The 9,732-nt window shown below is 45.9% G+C and overlaps 1 pseudogene; it reads right to left on the reverse strand.

Annotated features, from left to right (window-relative positions):
* Nucleotides 1–1,550: 1,550 nt before the first annotated feature.
* LOC110325724 lies at nucleotides 1,551–8,494 on the reverse strand (annotated as a pseudogene).
* Between the last annotated feature and the right edge of the window lie 1,238 nt (nucleotides 8,495–9,732).

The raw sequence follows: 9,732 nt of genomic DNA on the forward strand, positions 1-9,732 counted from the left end.
GGAGTTTGTTAAAGCCTAATGGAAACGCAGTATTTGAGATGTTCTCCTCCTCTGAGGAGAGAGCAGAGCATGTCACCCCGGCTCGTGTGTCCTCTGCTGATTCAGAGGTATGAGGTGGCCAGTTGGCAGTCTGACAGCCAGCTCTAGCATGGAGGCTGTGCGTCCTGAGTGAAATAATCTCCCGTCTGGGACTGAGACTCTAGGCTAAAAGCTCCTGAAGCTACAAGGCAAGAGGCAAGCGTCTTGAGGGAAACCCCCCAGGGTAGCTGTACAGCTACCAACCCCACTTCCATTCTTGATTTCAGGACCTATATCCTGACTGTGGCAGAAGCACCCCAGACTAGATGCCGCCAATTTAAAGCAGAGATTCTTAAACATTCTGTGCTTACAGCCTTTCTGCGTCTGAGAGATCTTATACGATCCTGAGAGTAACTAGATAGTTACTTCAGATCTAAACCTTCCATAAAGGTTCAGGAATGGAAAGCAAAAGTAGAAGTCTCAGAAAGCTTCCGGAAACTTCATGAGGCTCCCTCTCAAGGTCACCCAGGCAGAGACAACTCCTGGGAGATGATGGAGCTGCCTGCAAGTCCTGACCGGAGCTGTCTTTAGGCCTGTGTGCCCCTGGGAGTGACCCCTCACTCACACTCCCAGAGGGAACCCCAATAAACTCACTGCTTTACTAACTCTGCCTTCCCTTCGTCTGTTGGTGTCCTATCTGGGAGAATGGAGATTGGTTTATTCCTCTCCAGGAAAAAAAACCCACATCATAGGTGTATAAAATAGATAAACAAATCAAACATGTTGTGTTAATAAATCACACAGAATTTTATTTGAAAACAATTCTTTGAGATTCACACACACACACACACACACAATGTTAGCATTCATTAAAGAAGAAAGCAAATTTGTGTGCTAATGAAATGGGTACACTTGTTTAGTTAAAGAACCAAATTTTGGCTGGATATTTGATACAGCAGTGTGTAGAGCATTGTCAACAGTTTTCAGGGTTGATTGATATTTTGATTTTATAATCATCAATGCAACAATACCACTTGACTTATAAATACATATCTGGCAGAACTATGCCAGAAATTGTTAGAAATTTTAACCTAATTCCCAAGTCAAAATGTATTTAATGAATTTTTTTGAAATGAAGCTGTAGTCAACAACTTAAGCTTCAATTAAGAAAAAAAGTCAAACATTGAAAGACAATGCAGAGATATACTAATTTAATATTTGTATACAGAAGTTTGACAGTAGGGAAACAGTGAGAGTGTTTTCAATAATTAAACCATTAAGTTCCTTCCTTCCTTCCTTCCTTCCTTCCTTCCTTCCTTCCTTCCTTCCTTCCTTCCTTTCTCTTTCTTTCTTTCTTNCTTGCTTGCTTGCTTCCTTCCTTCCTTCCTTCCTTCCTTCTTTCTTTCCTTTCTTTTTTCCTTACATCAAGTTTATTTGTAATAACAGAACAGAACACTGGTCATCTACAAATACTGTAGGGAGCTGTGTCACAACAGTCCATCTGTCTTCACAGTGGCAGGAAGGAGCCTTTTCTATGGGGCCTTCACAGAGGCCTGGGCACCTTTGGGAGCCTGGGCTGGAGCTGAAGCCTGAGCCTTAGCTAGAACTGAGGCCTCTGCCTTGGCTTGAACCTTAGGCTTTGGTTGGCAGAGCCTCTGACCCTTGGCCATGTAGCTTCGAATCTGCTTCCGAAGCTTGGGGTGAGCGATGAAAGCCAGGCGGCTGAGTTTGTGACTGGAGCCCTTTGGCATCTTGTGATTGATGACCTGAGGCTTCACAAGGGCCTTGATGGCCTCTGCGCATGCACTCACTGCCTTTGTATTGCTGGCCTGCATCTTATTTAGACCTTTCTTGTGCTTCTTGGCAAAGCGCGTGTTTCTCAGGAACTTGGGGTCAACCCTTTTAAGAGATTCATGTCTTTGTGACCGGGATTTCTTGATGCCATTTCTGTGCCATTTGAGAGACTGGTTGTGTGTGGTGTGATTCTTGGATTTGACCAAATCTGCATGGTAACCTTGGCTCCCGAAATGACTGGGATTGGAAGAAAACCATTAGGTTTCTCCAAGAGCAGGAAACTTTGTATGGACAGTAGAACCTCTACACTCCATAAGATCATCCCCAGTGTGAGCTAGGTGTTTTTCAGTGCTTTGCCTGGTGCTGCATGTGTGACCACGTGTTCGGCACCAAGCAGTGTGTCATGTATTCAAAGCCAAGGTCTGGTGAAGCCATTCAGTACAGCGTAGGATGGGGCTCCAGGAATACCTCACATTCATTAACTGCTTGCCTTCAAATTAGGTTTTGGTTTTTGCATCTTCAGTAAACTTTTACTGTTGCCAAAATTTTCAAGACTGACACATCAGTTACTTGACTCTGGAGATAAGGCGTTGTGCCCTGAAGTTTGAGAAGCTAGATTTTAGAAGACACATTACACTGTGGAAGTCACACCTGAACTCCAAAAGGAGCTTTTAGTTGCTTTAAGAAGAAACATAATGAGACCATAGTAGATTTCATTGACCTGGTCTAAGGTGGCATACCATTTCCTACAAGATGAGTCCCCTGGTCAGCTGTCACGGCAGAACTCCATGGCACTGAGGAGAAAGCTGTCTGAGGTCCATGCAAGGTGCTCTGGGCAGAAGTCCTAAGCAGGGAAGGCAAAGCTGTCTCCCAAGACACTAACTGCCATGATTCCCAGCTCCATGTGCCTCTCCCCATCCTAATTCCCAGGAAGACTTCGGTAATGTATCAGGCAAATCCACTACTTAGGTCTTCCACAAACATTTATTAAGTACCTTCTGTGAACTACACGGTCTGCTGGGTACTGTGGAAAAACTCAAGTAGTGAAATGAAATAAACAAATCTGTTGCCTGGATCCTCACAGCCCAGTGGACATTTGGTTCTCTTCATTGCTGGGGAGTTTTCTCTGCCTTGTCAGACTGTGGGTGTTGGAAGACCGGATTCCACATTCCCACTCCCAACAAGCAGAGATGTTCTAGGACCCATTGGAAAGGTCTGGGAAGCAAGAATTATTTCTCAGAAGAAACTGTAGCTGTGTGTGGCCCATGGGGGTTATGCCTCCTCTAAGAAGATAGCAAATGGGTAGGGTACCATGGAGAGAAAGCCACACTCCTTCCTGCAACTTGCTGGGTCTCTCTGCACTGATGGGTTAATCTCTCCACTTTGGGCAACCCACCTCCTTTTCTACAGGATCACACCATTCCCAGCCAGCACACCCAACTCTAGCCATTCTACAAGAAGGCAGAAGATGCCATGTAACCCTTTGAGGGAACCTAAAACCCAATATGTCCCATCTGGCTCTGAGGGGGATTTTGTGGAGCCTTCATAGCCAGGCTCAATCCCTGCTCCCTGGCCCATGCTGCCTTTTCTGCCCCTGGGCACACCTGGTTCTTTATTGATTGACATTGGCACTACCAACCAGGAAGTTAAAAGTTGGAATTACCTTCCTACCACATGCTGTCACATGCACCCAGAAGCCTCAGTGGCTATTCTGAGATGAACACACACATGACATCTTTGGCCTCTACATCAGCCTTTCCTCAGAAGCCCAGAAAACCCCTTGCCAAAAAGAAAAGGAGCCTTTACTGGGAGACTAGACTTGAGCAGGCCTTCTGCACAAGCCGCCTCCCCCTCTGGCCTCCCCTTCTGGTTCTCAGTGTGAGACATGACATGACACTTAGGTTGGATGCGGCCTGGGACTCTTTCCTAAGTAAATGACCCGTTTCTGGCATAACTACAGAGGGGTGAGCCTGTGCCCAGCAAAGCTAGCCACACCCCCTGAGCTTTCTACTCCTGGATCAGTTTGTCTCAATCCAAAGCTCCCCCCTATCCACTCGAACGCCTGCTGCCCGGCTCCATGGCTCCATGGACGACAGCATTCTTGGCCTCAGGTCTTTGCTCCTCCTTGCGTCTCCAGGTAAAGCACATTTATTTGATGTTAGCCTAGGTCCCTGAATGGTAAGCATATGTCACCACGACCAAACCAAGGGCCACAATTTTCCCAGTTGCAATATTGCTCCTCTGCAGTGAAGGTTGTCGCCACCCTTGTTCTAGAAGTGTGAGCTCTCTGGCAGTCACTGCACACTCATCCTGTGCTCTAGACCCCAACTGTCAGAGAGGGTGACTTACAAAGAGCAGCAGTGCAGTGGGCAGCGGTCGCTGGGACATCTCTCAGATGTTCCTTGCTTCCTGAAAAGTGAGAATGGTGCCATGCTCTGTCCAGTTGGTTGAGCATCATTTGCGTCAGAGCCTGGGCTGATGGATCATCTCAGGACCAGATGCAGCTGACAGTTAAGCTGGGATGAGGCCAGTGCAGGGAGGAGTTTGCTTAGCTCATCCCTGATGTTCACAACCTTGTCATCGATGACTTGGCCAGGAATCAGTAGCCCTTTAAGTGTTCATAGACTATGAGTACCTACAGAGTACTGGTGTGAGCCATTTGGCTCACAAGCTGAGCACAGTCCTGTTTATCAAATCCACAGTCAGCATCTGTGTGTGGTAGAGGTCTATGTCCCAGCAGACCAGGGCCAGGATCCTAGTGACCGTCAAACTAAAATAGTCCTGCCAGCCTGAGAAACAGGGGTGGTCATTTCAAACCCTTTCCAGGGTAACTGTGTTTGCACCCATGATCCAGAGGGACCATCCTCATCCACACACAGGCATCTCTGACATGTCCCTTTGCCTGGGGTGGGGACAGCATGAAAAGATTATTCTGTCTAATATAGACTTTTTTTTTCTGCATTTGTCTCCCTTGCATGTCTTCTGTCACATGGAACTCATTACCTGTTCCAAACAGCTGACAATGAGATGAAATCTGCCTTGCTCTCATTTTCTGCTCCTATCTCTACCTGCTACAGCTGCTTTTAAAGCCTCTTTCATACATAGCTCATTGGGAAAGACACTGTCTCTGTCTGTCTGTCTCTTGTCTTCAAGCCAAATAGCCCTGACTTCGCAACAGTCTTCTCATGTAGCCAATTTCTGGCCCATCATGTGCTGGACTTGCTTCTATGGCTGTCTCAGGAGAAACCAACCCTTCTGTAGGCCTCATCAAACCTGGTTTGGCATGCAGACTCCTGGACAAGATTGGGACAGTCTGGCACCCACAGACACCCCCCCCTTCAAGTTTGATTGCCACTGGGGAATATACAGTCCACCTACTCTGAGTAGCATGATGTCATTCAAGTGAGACCTGAACACTAGGTTGCATCTGATCCCACCCTAGTAATGACTGACACAAGTTCTCCACTTCTACAATTGAAAAAGAGATATATTTGCCCTTTGGCTAACACTGCCAAAAAAAAAAATGTGGGGCTCATGGGTCTACTCCTTGGAGTCATGTGCAACAGAGGAGCAGAAGAGGAGCCTTAGCATTCCAGTGCCTTAGCATTCTTCAGACAAGCTGAGCCGATAGCATGTATGTGTAGAAATTAAAGATCTGACTGAGAGCTGGAGAGATGGCTGACAGTGAAGAGCCCACCACAAAAGCCTGGAGACCTCAGCTTGATTCCTAACACATTAGAAAATCTGGGTGCACTGATACACACCTGTAATTCAAGTGCTGCGAAGAAGAGACAGGGGATCCCAAGGACTTGCTGGCCAGCCAGTCTTAATGAATCACTGAACTCCAGATTCAGTGAGAGACCCTGTCTCAAAAGTGGGATAGAGAATGATTGAGCAAGACAGCCAGTGCCAAGCTCTGGTCACCACAAGTATACACACATAGTGCACATGCACATATCACATGTGTGAGAGTACAAACACATACATAGAGAAAGATAGATAGATAGATAGATAGATAGATAGATAGATAGATAGATAGAGACAGAGAGACAGAGAGACAGAGAGACAGAGAGACAGAGAGAGACAGAGAGAGAGACAGAGAGAGGAGGTTGACCAGAAGGCTGTAGATTTGGGGTTTCAGAAAGAACCCAAGGCAACCAATTAGTAAGGTCAGTTTTTCATTTTCTTTTTTTTTCCATTTTTTTAATTTATTATTATTTTCTTTATTTACATTTCAAATGCTATCCCAAAAGTTCCCTATACCCCACCCCCTGTTCCCCTACCCACCCACTCCCACTACTTGGCCCTGGCCTTCCCCTGTGCTGGGTCATATAAAGTTTACAAGGGGTCAGTTTTTCTGCTTGGTACTTTCAGTGCATTGGACAAGGACCACTCACACACAAAAATGCTGTTTGCTTCAAGTCCACGAGTTTAAAGGTGATCATCATGGAAAAAATATCCTCCCAGAAACATCTAAAATAATGTGTGATCACACATGAGGGTCTGTCCAGGCTGACACATAAGGTTAATCCCTACCAACAAGCCCTCCCATCCAGTGACAGAAAGGGATACTGAAGCTACTTGAGATGTACTTAAACTTGTGATGTCTTCCAGAACACAAAATGACATCATCAGAAACCTGCCCATCCCATATTCTCATATTCTTATTATGTAAGACAGTGATGGGACTCCTGACACCATTCCTGACACCACGGACTACAATATGGAAGGCTACAAAGCAGAGTTCAGCCTCTGGCCACCTAGCCACCAAAAATGATGCTGTCTTCAAGTTCTTAGTCAGGTGACATTATTAAGTATATATGTCAGAATATGGTACAGTAAGGATTTATAATAAAAACCAGCTTGTATCCACCAAAATGTGCATAACATTTATCTCTAGACATGGAACTAAAATGAGTCAATTGGTTTGTCTGTTTCTTTTGCAAGCATTATGTAACATCTTCATTAAGATCCCCTGCCAATCACTAAGGGAGGTAATAAATAAGAAAAGTTTCTCATCTAAGCAAAATGATTTTAGAAAATCATTCCCATACATAAAACTCCAAAACAGTTAGATCTTTTCTCTGCCTCATGTTCCAGCTAAATCTAACTAAACTCCCACCCCCTGGCCTGAGGGCTTTGTGGTTGTAACTGTTCAGTTAGAAAGTGTTTCTATGTGTTCTGATTGGACTGGGGAAAGTACTTTATAAATGCTATTACTATACAGGTACCAATTATTTGTAGGAGACACTTCATCTGTGGATGCTGGCTATCTTGGCACTTGCTTGCTGCTGTAACAGAATATCACAGACTGGGTAATTTATAAAGAACAGAAGTCCATTGCTCACAGTTTAGAGACTGGCAAAGCCATGCTTCAGGCTCTAGCAGGCTAAGTCCAACAGGGGCTGGTCTTCTGCTTCCAAGATGGAAGCTCATTGCTATGTCTTCTCAAGAGACAACATACTGTATTCTCACAAAACGTAAGGCATGAAAGTGTGTCCAGCTCCATTGACCTCTCTTCTAAGGTCATTAATCCCATCCATGAAGTAATTGCCTTCCATGCCCTTCATGAGGAAAGGCCCTCCCTCTGGAGACTACATTGACAATTAATCATCGGTGTGGGCTTTGGACACACATGCAGACATCAACAGTGGCCATAATTAATCCCTTCTCAGTGAGATTTACAAGTGACTGTCACCCTTTCTGCTCTCACTGTTACTTCAGTGGAGCTGGTAGACTTTACTGTTTCCTTGGCAGTCCTCATTCTGAAGGGGGAGAAACACTTACCTCCGTCTGTAGTCACATGAGGTGCATGTTGTGCCTCTGTGCTCTGAGTGGCCAGGTTGCTCAGCTTCCACAATTAGCATTAGAGGTTGGTGATTCCATGGGGAGATTAGGGTGCATCCGATGCAATATAGAATGCTATCTTAGGGTTTCCACTGCTGTGAAGAGGCCATGACCAAGACAACTCTTATAAAGACGAACATTTCATTGGGGCTCCCTTACAGTTTCAGAGGTTTAGTCCATTATGGTCATGGCAGGAAGCATGACAGCACGCAGGCAGACATGGAGCGCTGGAGAAGGAGCTAAAAATTCTACATCTTGATCTGTATGTAGCCGAAGGAGACTGTACCACACTGGGCATGTCTTGAGCATAGGAGACCTGAAAGCTCTTCCCCAACCAAGTGACACACTTCCTCCAGCAAGGCAACACCTACTTCAACAAGGTCACAATAATGTCATTCCTAATAATGTCATTCCTTGTGGACCAAGCATTCAAATACAGGAGTCTATAGGGGCCATACCTATTCAAACCATCACACATGGTTGATGTTATCCCTGGTTCTTATACAATGAATTCCAGTAGCAAACAGCGAACGATACCTCTGGGCATTGTTGTTTGTTTGTTTGATGGTGGTGGTGGTGGTGGTGGTTTTTGTTTTGCTGGTTTGTTCATTTGTTTTATCACGTTGTCTAGAACTCAGGGCTATGTTTCTCCCAGGCCCCACAAACTCTGGAATGATCAACATTAGAGGATGAACAAATATTCACTTGAAGAATACAAAGGAACTTGCCCATGGGAACTTCCCACATCGTTCTCTGTGTGGTTTCATAGGGTCTGACTGGCCTTGTGTTCTTACCCTGTGGAATCTAGAGTCATGCTCTCTCTTGCGTGGATCATCGCTGATGTGAGCAGGGATACTCACTGACAGGAGCCTTGTCTTGAGACAGGTGGCAGCGGCATAGAACCAGAGCAAAGAAGTTACAAAAATCAAACAACAGCTAAAGCATAGGGGGTTGAGCTGGTGTGTGGGTACATCTATGTCTTCAGGTCATTAACAAATTCTGAAAAGTTCAAGAAATAGTAAGGCAGCTGAAGATTGGCAGACTTCCTGTTGCTCAGTGTCTCAGCCAGCCCCAGTTCCCACCAGCCCTGGTCCCCTCAGTTAGGCACCTGCTCTCAGGGACTCTCTTACACCTGTTCTCAGAGAGCAGGGCATGCTGCCAGGGATGTAGCTTCAGCACTTCAGAGGCTGAGGGAAAGAGGAAGGGAGATGGCTGGCTTCTGGCTTGCCTTTACATCTGTTCTTCGATGTTTACGCTATTTTTTTTTTCAGCCTTGGCACTAAAACTCCAGATCTGGGTCCAGAGAAATGACAGGATATCACCAGGCTTTGTGGCTCTGAGACTCCAACCCATTCAAATTCTACCCTACACCTACTCTGAAAGCCTGCCTCTATCAGCCTGGAGCTCAGGCCCTTCCGTGGCTCCCCACTTTCTACAAGGCAAAGCTCTCTGCACAATATGGGGTATGTGTTCATCTTGGGGGACCACTGTGACAAGTTACAGCCTACTATGTAGCTTAAAGGGTAGAAATGTGTCTTTCTGTAGCCCTGGGAGCCACAAGGCTGTGTGATCAGGTCTCAGCAAAGCCCACAGTACTTGTCGGTCCAAGAGAGCACTGTTCAAGGACTCTCGACATTGGCTGGCAAGTGTTGGCATTCTTCACTGGCAACTTTGAACTCCTGTCTCTGCTTCCTGCTTCTGTGTATCTGTGTCTTGCTCCCATTCTTTTTCTTAGAAGGCCATCATGTCAAGCCTTTCAGGAGAGCCTGAAGAGCCTTACCTGGATCAATTACATTGGCAAAGATTCTCACTTCCCAGAAGGACAAGGTCAGAGCACGCAAGGTGTGTGTGGTAAGAGCCGGAACCACACTCAGTGCGGTGCTCGGGATAGGCGTCTAGTGATGAGCATCCTGACTCTGTTCTTTTGCTCACTCATCAGGGAGTTAAGTAGTGAGCCAGGCTTGACCATTGCTATCGGGGCCAACATCCTACCTGACTCCCCAGGGACCTCTTCCTTCTACCTTTTTGGCCATGTGACAAGATTCAGGGCTTCTAATAACATTTCCAGCTTCT

The sequence above is a fragment of the Mus pahari genome, chromosome 8, assembly GCF_900095145.1.
Source record: "Mus pahari chromosome 8, PAHARI_EIJ_v1.1, whole genome shotgun sequence".
In the NCBI taxonomy this organism is placed as follows: Eukaryota; Metazoa; Chordata; class Mammalia; order Rodentia; family Muridae; genus Mus; species Mus pahari.